General features: G+C 36.2%; 1 pseudogene; it reads right to left on the bottom strand.

Annotated features, from left to right (window-relative positions):
* The window catches only part of LOC107474836 (uncharacterized), a 22,342-nt pseudogene that overhangs the window by 8,490 nt on the left and 1,970 nt on the right, over nt 1–11,882 (bottom strand).

The following is an 11,882-nucleotide window of genomic DNA, read 5'->3' as shown; positions in this document are numbered from 1 at the left end:
TTCTAAGATATCACTTGTTCTTCAACTTGATGAATGTGATGATCCGTGACACTCATCATCATTCTCACCTATGAACGTGTGACTGACAACCACCTCCGTTCTACCTTCGATTGGGTGAATATCTCTTGGATTCCTGATTGCACGATGCATGGTTGATCGCCTGACAACCGAGCGCTCGCCTAACAACCGAGCCAACCATTCCGTGAGATCAGAGTCTTCGTGGTATAGGCTAGAACTGATGGCGGCATTCAAGAGAATCCGGAAGGTCTAACCTTGTCTGTGGTATTCTGACATGGAAAGGAGTAAGAAGGATTGGATGAAGACAGTAGGAAAGCAGAGAGACGGAAGGGAAGGCATCTTCATGCGCTTATCTGAAGTTCCTACCAATGAATTACATAAGTACCTCTATCTTTATCTTTATGTTTTTATGCGTTCATCACCATATCCATTTGAGTTTGCCTGACTAAGATTTACAAGATGACCATAGCTTGCTTCATACCAACAATCTCTGTGGGATCGACCCTTACTCGCGTAAGGTTTATTACTTGGACGACCCATTACACTTGCTGGTTAGTTGTGCGAAGTTGTGTTTATGCCATGGTATTGAACACCAAGTTTTTGGATTCATTACTGGGGATTATTTGAGTTGTGAAAAGTATTGATCACAATTTCGTGCACCAAGTAACACGTGGATAAAATAATGATGTAAGAGAGAGCATTAGTAGTCACATAATAATGAGATTAGTAGTCACCAAAAAAAAATAATGAGTTTAGTAATGAGGATGTAGTAGAGCAAATATGGATGTACTATGATAGCACCAGAACAAAGGAGACTAATGTAACGAGTGAATTACCAACTCCATCTGAACATTTTTTAAGGATGATAATGTAATTTTTTAAGATAAAAATAATTTATTTTTGTTTTTGTTTTTTATTGGGTATTTTTTATTAATTTTGAATGAAAAATGTTGACCTGTTAGATTTAGAAATAGACAGAAATTTAATTGTCTTTAAATTTAAATTGGTTAGGAATTTATTTGTTTTTATTCTTTAAATAATATTTTTTTAATAAATAATATTTTTAAATTTTGAATAATTTATTAATTAATTTTTACTTATTATACTATATATTCAATAATTTATTGAAAAAAGAATATTAATATAATAAATAAAAATAATTTGAAAAATATATTATTTAAAGAATGAAGACAAATAAATTTTTAATCAATTTATATTTAGAAACAATTAAATTTCTGTCCATTTTTAAATCAATCACATCAGTATTTTTTCGTTTAGAGTTAACAAAGAAATATCCATAAAAATCACATTGTGTCACCAAAATAAAAGAAATCGTTTTTATCTTAAAAAATCGCATTATCATTCTAAAAAATGTTCAAAGACCGAATTGGTAATTGATAATTCACTCTAATGCAAACTGCGTTGTACGATGTCTTTTTGTAATCTTTTCATTTTGAGTCAAGAACATAACTGAACTTTTATACTGGCAAAATTAACGAAAAGATTAAATTGACATTATTATAGTGTAACAAAAGTATTCAATCATTGCTAAATCCGTAGCGAGTAATTCACACCCCTTTATCTCATGCCCTATCCGTGCGCAATAGGTGTAGAATCTCCCAAACTTTTCATACCGCACACCAATTTCAACAGCCTGTTGTTTAGGGCCAATCACACAGACGTGATCTTTGAGTTTTTTGGATGCATCCATTTTCACCCTTCTTTGATTATCCTGGATTCTCCACCCTTCATTTCGTAGAAGCCAACCTCTATAGCCACACCAATTTTCTCAGCCAGTTTCCTTCCAACTTCTATAGTTTTATAGCATTCTGGCAAGCCCCAAAATTGAGCCCATACTGGGAAGCCTTGCATTTCACTCTCCTCCCTTCGATCAGAGTCGTTTCATCTTCTCACATGAATAACATAATTTTTAAAGAGCCATGGAGAACATTTTTCAATCCGCATCAAATTCTTGTCATTGTTAAAGAAAAATTAGAACTTGTTACCTACTCTATTCGAGACTATGAATCCTTCTGGTCTACTCCATATGGATCTGAAGGCGTTCTCCATACTTCCCACAAAGAACTTTTTGTCCGCAAACACACGGTCTATGAGGCTTTTAGTGCATGCGTCCTTCCCTTTCCTGATGTCCTCTTCCTCGATTAATACCTCATTGTCTCTCTTTCCATCGCTAACTGAATTTCCTCCTCTAGCAGTTCTCGTTCCTGCCTCCATATTCAATTGTATAGTCTGATCACTGCACAGTTGAAAAATTATGAAGAACCACTCTAAAGGAGCACAGAAATCCTAGCAGGGCACCAGTCAACCCTAGCAGGGCACTAGTCAGCAATGAACTCAGTGCGGCAAGACAAAATTGGAGATTGGATAAAAGCTGACCAGATGGGTAGGAGGATTGAAATTGAATGCAATAGTTATAATATGCCTGGTTCTAACCTGAATGACCAAGGGGATAGACCAAAGAGAAAACCTATGCCTAGCTGGTTACTTAATAGCCTCTCAGGTCTCTCTATGAAAGAAATGGTAGGAGCAAAAATGGTCCCAGAGGTGACTAGTTCTCACTCAAAGAGAAACTCATTGATGGAGAATTCGGGAGCGAATTTGGTAGACATAACCTCAGCATGTACCAAGGAAACACAAGAGGGAGTGCAAGGCCTTATGGCTATAGAAGAGGTTCAAAATGTCGATCAATTTGATACACAAAGAAAAGAGTGATTCAAGCTCAAGCAGATGGCACGAAGAAAAACAAAGTGATGAGTTTGGAAAACTCTAAGCTAATATTTGTGATGACTAAACATTATTACTTTGATCAATAGCAAAAATATTAATTCACATATGTTAATAAATTAATTTTTGTTATGCAGATATGTTTGGGCCGAAAATAAAAGAATTCTGGTGTAAGCCCGAATAAAATCAAGCTCCAGCCTTGTGCAAAATTATCTTATGAATGAGTGGTTGAATTATTTTGCTTTGTTGGGCCAAATTGATCCATTATTGCTACAAGCACAAGTTAATCATGTTTTGCTATACACCCAATGCATGATCCGAAAATAATTAATCAGGAAAGCAAATATTGTTATTGCTTTATGCCTTCAACGGATCTCACACTTCACCATGTGATGAAATTCAAATTTTATTGGAGTGAAGTTAATAAATGCATTGGAACTATGAGAGAGAAAATTTCATTGATTTGATTGATGGCCTTAATGAAAGGCATGCTACCAAGAAACAAAAGGAAAGTGGTCATTTAATTTATTGTGTCTAAATCCTTTAGTTAATGATCATACTTTCCCTTCTTCTCTCTCTGCTTCTAACCTTCGGTCATAACACAGAGAAACCATGAAAGCTAAGCATAGCCACCGAAGAGAAAAAGAAGCACGTTACAAGACCATCAAAATGATGGCACGAAAAAGAAAAAGAAAAGTATGTTGTGGCTAAGATTCTCATTACTTATGGTAAGATTTTGTGATGAGATTTTAACTTCTTCATACCAAAAATGGATGAAGAAGATCTCGGCCAGCATGGTGAAGATTCTTGGAAGGATGGCTTGTCTTTGATTCTGCTCAACCACCACAGGAAGTAGCTAGGGTGGCTACGTGATGGAAGAGGTAGAGATTGGAGCAGATGAAGCCATCATCATCATAAAGCATCAAGGGCCAGAAATTCATCTTGGAAAGCAAGCCAAGGATGAAGCGCTCGGATTGATGAAGAGTGATGACCAAGGAAGGACTAGAGGTAATTGCATGTTGGGTTTTGTATGGGTTATCTCTTCTCTCTCTCTGGCTGAACCGGTTTTTGTTCTTAGAAAAGAAGAAGTTGGCTTGGTTTTTTGGCTTCAAAGGTGGAGGCTTCCCTCTTCTATAAAAAGAAAGAACAGCCACGGGTTGAAGCAAGGAGAAAGTGTGAGAGTGCAAGGCACAGAGTTCTCAGAGCTACCTGAGCTAACAGATTTCTCTTCTCCTTCAATGTATTCTGTTTTGTAATTTTTCTGTTTAATTTTGTCATGTCTTGAGTCTTATGGAAAAAGACAAACAGTGAGGTTTGTATGAAAAAGCCATAGAGCGAAAAAAGGCAGAGAGTGCAAAATTAAAAGAAAAAGCCATAGATTTTCTTAGAGTTCCTTTGTACATCTGTGTTGTGTGTCATGATTATGTGGGAATCCCCTTGTAAGTTGGGTTAGCACTTTACAATCTGTAATCAAGAAGATTATAATGAAATTTCATCATTGTTGTGATGGAGACTGGATGTAGGCTGCACTGCACTTAGCAGCTGAACCAGGATATATTTGAGTGTAATTTTCTCTCTCTTCTACTCCATTTCTGTTTCTACAGCACAGGAGCTAAAACTGAAAAATATCTCGTGCCAAGTGACGAGACAAAAATAAAAGTCTTGTGGCTAGGGACGAGACAAAAATAAATTAAAGTCTCCTCAAAGACCAGCAAGTGTAACCAAGCAAAAAAGGGGGCTAAGATTCAATCCCCCTTCTCTTAGCCACTGAAAACCATCACAGAGGTTTCTCACATCAAAGGTCGGGTGAAGAGGAAATTCAATGAGAAAGAAAATATAGAACCACACAAAAGGATTTGCTTTGAAGAGATCCAAAACACTCGCGAGGAGGTAGAGGGCACCGGCCGTCAAACGGTGCCCCAAGAGCCATGAGAGTTCTAACGTGGAATTGTCGGGGTTTGGACAATCCTAATGGCACAACAAGTGGCCTAGCTTTGGCATGGAAAGAGAGCACTGAGGTGGTAGTAACGAACTCGGGTGATTTCTTTATTGCTGCAAAAATCAAGGATGTTACTAGGCAGGAGGAATGGGGACTAATTGGTGTTCACTTTTGTAGCATAGAACAGATCTGGCATAAACAATTTGAACAGATCAAACCTGTCCTACAATAATTTCAAGGCAAAACCATCATTCTTGGTGACTTTAATGCTATAAAGAATACCCAAGAAAAGGAAGGTGGATGTTTGACTTCGGAACCTTCTATGACAGCTTTCAACTCCTTTATAGATGACAATAGTTTTCTGGATCTTGGAATGGTTGGAAGACCGTTTACCTGGTCAAATAGAAGGAGAGGACAAGAGCTTATTCAAGAGAGGCTTGACAGGGTGCTGGCAACATTGGAGTGGTGTGAGTCTTACACTACAGCTACAGTTCTCAGACTACAAGAGGACGGCTCTGATCATGCCCCTTTACTGCTGGATTCTAATCCTCCTATGGAGAAAACAAAACGCAGGTTTAAGTTCTAGGAGAGATGGTGTTGGAATGTTGAGGTAAGGGGAATAGTTGAGGAGACGTGGAAAGTAGAAGTTGACAGTTTCCCTATGTTTATTCTTGCCCAAAAATTAAAGAAATGCAGACATTCACTCGTGCGATGGCAGCAAACTTCTCGGTCAAATTTCTTGCAACAAATTCGGGAGCTCAAAGACTGATTGGAAGAGCTGAGATCCTCTGGAGTTCAAGGGGGTGAGCAGGTTCTGGAGATTGAAAAGCATCTTGAGGTGGCCTATCTAAATGAGGAAAGCTACTGGAAAGACAAGTCAAGAATAAAGTGGCTAAAAACAGGGGATCGCAACACCAAGTTCTTCCACCAATTTGCTCAAGTCAGATGCCACAGTAATAAGATCTGGAGTTTGGTTGGTGAAAATGGGTGGTGGCAACTACAAACGAGGGTATTGCGAAAGTAGTAGAGGACTACTTCAAAAGTATCTTCTCTGCCTCTGCTATTCAGGATCTGAGCCAGGAATTTGAAGAGTTTGTACCGAAGGTAACCTCAAGTATAAATTGGAAACTTCTGTGGCCAGTCTTTATGGAGGAGGTTAAAAGAGCAGCATTTAGTGTGCATCCTCAGAGCACCCCAAGAGATGATGGATCTACAGATAAGTTCTTTCATACATTTTTGAGCATTGTGGGTGGAAATATTTTCTCGACTATGAAGAGCTTCTTTACAGGAGGCAGGTTACTTAGGAGCTTAAACCATACCCAGATCTGTCTTATTCCTAAGGTCTCCGGTGCCAAAGGCATGTCCCAGGTGAGACCCATTAGCCTCTCTACAGTAGTATACAAGATTATCTCAAAAATCCTTGTCCATAGACTGCAACACTTTATGAATCTCTTAGTTAGTCTGAACCAGCGTGCCTTCCTGAAAGCTAGACTGATTTTGGACAATGTTCTTATTGCACATGAAGTTATGCACTACCTAAAAACAAAGAGATTTGGGAATGTATTTGAGATGGCCATAAAACTGGATATGAGCAAAGCGTATGATCGAGTAGAGTGGCCTTTTCTTTGGTTTATGATGGAACGTCTAGGGTTTGATGCAAGATGGATTGGGTGGATTAAAGAGGTTGTTATGACTGTTTCTTACTCTGTTGTTGTGGAAGGGCAACCATTTGGCTATTTCAGGCCAAGTAGAGATATCCGACAAGGTGACCTTCTCTTCCCGTATCTTTTTCTCTTATGTGAGGAAGGACTCTCCTTCCTGCTACACAAAGCAGAGCAAAATAGGAATTTATAAGGGATCCAAATCACTAGAAGGTGCCCGACTATTAATCACTCCTCTTTGCAGACGACTCTATCCTCTTTTGTAAAGCGTCTCCTAACTGCTGTGATAATATTTTGGATTTACTGGGTGATTATGAAAGCTTTAGTGGACAAACAGTCAACCTAAATAAGTCGGCTATATTCTTCAGTAAAAACACCCCCAGATTACCAAAAGCCTGTTGGCTGGGAATCTAAATATCCAACATATTGGGGCCAAGATAAGTACTTGGGCCTGCCTTCTACAACTCAGAGATAAAAAAAGGCAGCATTTAGGGCTATTAAAGACATATTTCGAAAAAGAGTTGAAGGTTGGAAACGCAAGCTACTCTCAGCTGGGGGGAGACATGTCCTAATTAAGGCGGTGGGAGAAGTTATCCCTATCTACACCCTGTCATGCTTCAAACTGCCTGACTCGCTAATTTAGGAAATTCATGGTATTTTAGCTCGCTTTTGGTGGGGTCAGAAGAGAGAGGAACAGAGGATTAGCTGGGTCAGTTGGGACATGATAACTAGGCTGAAATTGGAGGGAGGCCTGAGATTTAAGAATCTAAAGGCACAAAACCTGACACTTCTAGGCAAACAATGCTGTAGAATAGTAACACATCCTAATTCAATATTGGCTAGAATCCTAAAAGGCAAGTATTTTTGATATACAGATATTATGAGAGCGGAGGTAGGGAACTTATCGTCCTGGGACTAGCGAAGCATTCTGGAAGAGCGAAAAGTCACCGAGAAAGGCTTAATCTGGCAAATAGGTCTTACTTCTGAGGTGAACATCTTCTCTGATCCATGGATTCTGCCTCAGCAACACTTTACCCTCCCATTAGGTTAAACTCCTTTGCCACAAATCAACCTGTCTCACAGGTCAGCCACCTAATGTACGAAAACAACGAGTGGAATCACCAGCTTCTTTCCTCAATTTTTCCACCAGCCATCACCCAGCAAATTTTAGCAATAAAAATTGGGGAACAGAGGGATAAGCTTACTTGGTTGTTCCATAAATCAGGTAGATATGAAGTCTCTTCTGGCTACAGAATAGCCTTTACGTTCAACCACGAACCAACTGAGCTGCATCCACACCTCCAGCAAAGACAAGGCATTTGGCGTGACATCTGGAAGACTAAAGCTCCACCAAAGATCCTCCTTTTCCTCTGGCGTGCTCAGCATGAAAGGCTTCTGACTATGGAATTGCTTCACCGAAGGATCCCCTCAAGTCTGACTACCTGGCGGCGGTGTCACACAGCCACGGAAACCATCATACATTGCCTATTCTCTTGTGAGAAAGCTAAAGAAGTGTGGAACATGAGCCCTTACCGTGGTATTACTGCTGGTGAAGAGGAAAATCTGTTCTTCAAGTGTTAGGAGGCGAAGAAGAAGCACTTAATTCTTAACCCAACTGAAGAGCAAAACCTAACTTCATTAAGGATTTACTGCTGGTGTATTTGGCGGTCTCGCAATGACCACGTCTTCAGACAGGGTGCCAAGACTCCCCAAGAAGTGGATGGCCTCGCGAGAAGAATGATTAGCTGGGTCTCAACAGCTGCCAATGAACCCCAATTCTGAGTGGGTCTTCTTTTATCTTATCTCTCTGTATTGCATTTTTAAGTTAATGCTCTATATGCCTGAACCTTAGAGAGGCTACTGTCTCTCTCTTCTTTTATCTTTACTAAGCCACATTTGGACAATTGTATCCTTTTTTGCTAAAAGGAATAAAGTATCTAGTTTCTTTAGAAAAAAAAGTATTCAATCATTAAATTTTAATTTAAAATCGATTTCTTAAAATTTTTATAAAATTTTTAAAATATTCTTTTTATTACTTTAAACAAATTTTAGCCCTTTACTTCACCTTTCTTATTCTTTTTCACTCACCACTTATAAACTACGGATATTTTCATGAATTTTGGTGTCCACGTATTAAATACATTTTGAATACGACTCTCTTCGACACAAGTTTTTTTTATGTCTAATTGTGTCTTAATAAAAAATAAAAAATTCTTCTCTTAACAGATTTAAATATATCTAAATACCATTACATGTCAACAATAATTAAAAAATTAATTTATATTTTAATATTAATAAAATATTAAATTATCATTATAATTTATTTAAAAATATTTTATATTTTATATATATGTCATATGTCTGTATCTTATAAAAATTTTAAATTTATCTATCCGCGTGTCCTTTATCATGTTCATATTCTTATTAGTGTCTACTATCATAACTCACCACTCTCGAGTCTCCACCGCTTAACCTCTCAATTGTCACTCTTGCTGGGTCCGTCTCACTCATTCACAACGACGACCTCACTCACCTCCCTCATCCTTTCTCGCACGCGACTCTCAGCTGGCTCAGAAATTAACCAACCCTTTGTATTCGGAACGGATCGACTGGAGGGCTTGATCACGCGTGAGCCACATGTCGACGTTGGACCGCCACTATGTGACGATGTGGTTTCAAATGACGATGTAGTTGGTCTGCTCGGAGCCGTCAATGGGGAAACTGAAGGAGATGACGATGAGACCCTTGAGGTTGGGTCTTTGGCAACATTGCTACGGTGGTTTCTGGCAATGATGGAGGCTGCGCCGTTGATCTCAGTGAAGAACTAAATATTTGGTTTTTGATAGAGAGGGAAATATGGAAAGTTACATGCTTTGGTTTGGCGAAGTGATGAGAATGGAGAACTGGGTTATTAAAATGGTTTTTAGTTCTGATTTCGGTTTTTGTTGTGGTTGAATAGTGGAGATGGTGTTGGTGATAAAATTATAAAAAGGGTATTTCGGAAGTTTTATAACATTTTTAACAGGGTCAATTTTAAATTTAACGATTGAATATTTATATAAAATGATACTAATCTTTTATAAATATAATATTAATTTAATTTTTTTGTTATTAATTTTGTCCGCGATCAATTTTTTTATAATAAAAAATGACTATTTAATCTATAAAATTAAAGGACGAGAAAAAAATTTTCTGGTATAAAATAACTAAATAACTGAAACCAAATTTTATATATTGAAAATAATTTGCTAATGAATTGAGAATTACTTCCAATTAGAATCTTTAAGCTGTGATTGAAAAGAAGACTTACTTGTACACAGATATTTTATGCAAATAGAGGGCTTGACTTTGCAGGTGACCTTAATTCTCATTAGAATGTGAGACTACCTGTTCACCCAAAATAATAAAATCAAAATATCTGTCCTTAGTATGCGATTTCATCAGTTTTCCATTTTGATCTAAATCATATAGAGGTACTATTAAGGGTGTGTTTGGATTTGCATTGGAGGAAAGAGAAGTTTGTTTGAGTTCTTTGAACGCTTCATCTTTATGTTTGGCAATATTTTTATGCTGTAAACGCAGAAGTGATTCCTGTCTTCAATCCACGTTTACTAAAGCTAAAAATTTTAGTTTTTCCGTTTACCTTTTCATGTTAGATTGAATTTTATGTTCTATGTACCAATTATATCCTTCATTATTCATATGTTTATTGTTTTTTTAAAATACTTTTTTCTAATACTCTCTTATATATATTATTATTTTTTATAAAACTTTTGTTTTTTTTATGAGTTTTTTTACTGTTATTGTTATTTTTTTTATATGAAATATTTTTTTATTTTGTATTATGATTCTATTAATCCTATTAGAGTATTAAAGAATATTGTGAGTACTAAAAAAATATTAAAATTTATTTAAATATTTAAAATAAGATTATAAGATAACATAAAATAATTATTTAAATTTATGTTCTTTTCTATAATTTTTTATTCAAAAGTGATTTTAAATAATGTAATTCAAACAATATTTAATTTACTATAATCAATTTTGAATAAAAATTACCAAATATAAACCATGTTAATACTAACTCACATATATATAGAAATGAAAATTAAAAACTAGAAATAAAAATTAAAAACTAGATTAATTGTCTTACATATGTAAATTATATATAAAAAGAATGAAAATTTTACAAATTTCGGATGATATTATATATGCGGTGCACAAATCACAGTTAATGAATTTTGTAATCATCAAGACTATGCTCTATATACTAGTCATCACCATGATTAGTAGTCTTCTCCCTACTGACCCCTTAAGAGTAATGCAAATGGAATAAATAAAAAAAAAAAAGAGAAATACTAAAAGCCATCATAATTTATTGATTTTGGTTATCAATTAATCATTAACTCAATTCTTTTAATCTAGTAATTCAAAAATATACTTCATCCCATATTTTTAAATATTAATGATTAACTGATGGTCAAAAATAATAAATTTTAATAGTACTTTAACATTCCTCTAAAAGTTAAATAAAAATGAAGGGTATATAATTGGCAGACTTTATAATCCTTTAACTACATATCACACACTTGCAACAACGAGGATGTAACTTTTAAGGGAAAATATAAACAAATTTAATGGTATAGTTTCAAAATTTATTGCATACCTGATTATCTTTGAATAATTGTTCAATAGTAGTATTAAGATCACCTTTCCACCGCTTTCTTTTATTTTCCACTTCAACTGTCCTCAGAAATGGTGCTATAATGGATCCCGGTGAGAAAACCTCCATTTGAGGACATGCTTTGACAATGAACCATATCAAAGATGGGAATATGAGTGCATGTTTCCCATAGCAAAAGCTTCTCAAACTAATTAGAGTAGAGAGTTCTAAGTATTCCAAGTTCTCAAATATGATATCTTCATCTGCTTCTTCATCATCAACATTCACAACATCCTTTATCATCTCACAATTTCTTACTATCAACTTTTCTAGTTGCATTAAACTTTTAGCAATGGAGGATGTTATCAAATGAGTCATCCCTTTGCAATCTTGAACAAACAACTCTTTCAAACTTTGGAATGACACTGAAGATGACACCACGCTTGCCATATTAGGACAAGCGACAACAGTTAAACTCTCAAGATTTTGAGGGGCAAGTTGATCAGCTAGAGATTCTTCGTGCCAAATATGTTCGAGATGTTCCATTTCAAAGAGCGCCAATTTCCTCACTTGTTGAGCAATCCTTGTACTGCAATGAGCACTTTCTTCAACAGGAAACAATGTTTGCATAGAACTTTGGCTTACTTGAAGAGTCACTACATTGTGAAATATTTCAAGCAAATCATTCCAACAAATAAGTTGTGTGTCATAAAGGCACTGAATGCCAAGAAATTCTACTTTCGAAAATTTAGCTTCTTTCATATGGCCATTGATAATCATCATTGCATCCTTGCCATTTAGTGCCAATTCTTCCAATGAGTTGCCGCTTAGCTGAAATACCAAGCACCCAAAGCAA

The sequence above is a fragment of the Arachis duranensis genome, chromosome 2 (genome assembly GCF_000817695.3).
Source record: "Arachis duranensis cultivar V14167 chromosome 2, aradu.V14167.gnm2.J7QH, whole genome shotgun sequence".
Taxonomy (NCBI): domain Eukaryota; kingdom Viridiplantae; phylum Streptophyta; class Magnoliopsida; order Fabales; family Fabaceae; genus Arachis; species Arachis duranensis.
This window is presented reverse-complemented; position numbering and strand designations above follow the sequence as displayed.